The sequence below is a fragment of the Watersipora subatra genome, chromosome 9, assembly GCF_963576615.1.
Source record: "Watersipora subatra chromosome 9, tzWatSuba1.1, whole genome shotgun sequence".
NCBI lineage: Eukaryota > Metazoa > Bryozoa > Gymnolaemata > Cheilostomatida > Watersiporidae > Watersipora > Watersipora subatra.
This window is the reverse complement of record NC_088716.1, coordinates 48231958-48234458: the sequence shown is the minus strand read 5'-3', so window position 1 is coordinate 48234458 and position 2501 is coordinate 48231958.

Genomic DNA, 2501 nt, shown 5'->3' with positions numbered 1-2501 from the left:
TTTTCATTAATTTGGTAAAAACCTTCTCATAAAAATATCTTTACTTGATCATAATAACTATGGTGAAACCAGTAAAATTGTACACATTAATGGGAACATCTTTGAATTTTAAGCAAAATTAAATAAGGTCACACTTTGTAGTCTTTTCATTGATTTATCCAATCTTACTGCAACATTTGTGTTCATCTTAAAAAAACTATGGAAGATGCCCACCTCTGCCCATGTCTGGAGCTGCAACAGGAAAATACTTTGTGAGTGATGATGGCTATGTAAAGGTTGCCGCTCTTGTAATGCATAAAAACATTTTTCCACAAGTGCGACGTGAATTTGAAGAATACAAATGGAATGACGCAGACTTTCTGTTGGCAAACTTTCCTAGAACTGGTAAGGGGAGAAGCTCTTCAAGCTATCCTGTCTTGACAAACTGTTGTTTTTGCGGAGTTGTCCCCCGGCGAGCGGGGCGAGCAAAACAACAGCTTGTCACAAGACGCACTGCACCTGATGCATCAGCTGCACTGAAAAGGAGTTGTTCTCTTCCGTCTATGTGGCTCGGCTGCATGTTATGTCAGTCGCTTCATTGGTAATCATAACGGATTTCGCGCAAAATCTTATGTAGAAATAAATAAAATAAAAACGTTTAACCAGAGACCAGTCTCTGCGATAAACTTTAGTAGAACTTAAGAACTTAGGCAACAACAGCAACTAAACATATTGTTATTTGTGTGCTCAGTCAGTTTTATTTGTATTTTTGTATCAGTCAGTTTTATTTGTTCTTATTGATTTTATTTTCAATTTATTTGATTCTTATATATGGCCTTTTTAATATGGTTAAATGCCTAAATGTAAATTGTCTAATTAGTTCCGAGGTCTTTCCAAACTCACCCCTTTGGCCATGCAAAAAGAAAAACTTGACTTAACTTTGCTAATTTGTGGGCAATACTGTAACTGCAGTATTATTTGTTTGCATCAACAACTTTTCTCCTTTTTCTGATCTATCTTACATGTTTTATAGACCATGATAACGGTAATTTTCACAATAAGTTGATGGGAACTGCACATCTTCGACATTCAGCTACAACGATTTCCTTATTTTTTCTAAACAGCAGAGTCTATTCTGTGAAGTAAAACTAATAACAAATATTTTATATGTCTACAATAAAGCAAAACAACCAAATATTTTTACTATAAAAAAGCGGTACTACCTGCTCGTCGTCTATCTGTACCAAGGAATCAAGGTTAGGATAAAGTATAACTTTCAAAGATACTCCAACTTGTAACATTCATAATGGTAGACCGACACTGTAACACTTGCACCAATCTATCGACTATGTATTTATGAACAATTGTGCAGCGACTGTTCTCTGTTTTGTCAACATATCTGATGATTTATCACGACGAACTAGAATGTCGTGAAAGTTGTATATATAATAGACATAGCTTTATACACATGTCGTTTTTCTCTAGCAAGTGGGGTGAGATTGAGTAACATTCAAATCGAATTTGAGAACTTGCCACTTTACGTTATATAGAAATTTTCACGTAGTAGGAAGCAAAAGCTTCACACAAATCTTTATATTATCTGGTATTTAGGCGGTTATAGAAGGTATACGTTATAGAAGCGTCTACTGTACTAGCAAAAGCCTCAATTTATCGTGATGTTGAGGGCATCAAGATAAATTGATGCCTCATTTATGGCATCATTTTATCTTGATTATCTTTGCATTTCTATGCACAAGTGCTAAGGCCATATTATACATTATCTTCAGCATGAGTATTCAAAATAAAGTGCTTAGCTGTTAAATCAAATAAAAAGGTAGGTACGTAGTTTATAACTTTTCTGGTAACAACAGCTTGTGAAAATACTGTTTTTGCACGGTTGGTTGCCTAAGATGTTTTATATTCTTTTGGTATTGATTTCAAAAGATTTATTGACCACCAGTGGCTCATGTAGTCACTAACCATTGCAAAACATCTAAATCTAAAGGTAAAACTCTTCCAATTACCTTTAGTTACATAATACTCCACTACTGGATGATAGTGACTCAAACCCTTTTGACTAGCTACCACTCGCACAGTTTATGGAGTTGTTTCTACATGACACAGACATTCCTTACGGAAGGTACTTTGACTTCATGGCGCAGATGTGGTCTCTCAGAAAAGAGCCTAACATCCGTGTTGTCTTCCATGAGAATCTGAGCATGGTAAGTGGTTATTAATAATTGAACAAGCCACTAGGAGGTTCTTGTGAGTGACATTGTAAATTATCTCGCTTGTAGTCAATCAAGCCGGACTAATACTGTCTGCGGTGGTGGCTTATCTATGATAGTAGATCTCCAATCAGCTTGATTACAAGCTGTCATGAGTCCTATTGATCTGCTTCCATTTTATATTACTTTTAGCTAAATCTTTATAGTGGTGTCTAGGCCTTCCTTGATTTTATTTGACATTGCATGGCTGAGAGTATAATCGTTAATGTGGGAGTCAGTGTTGTATCATTCTGC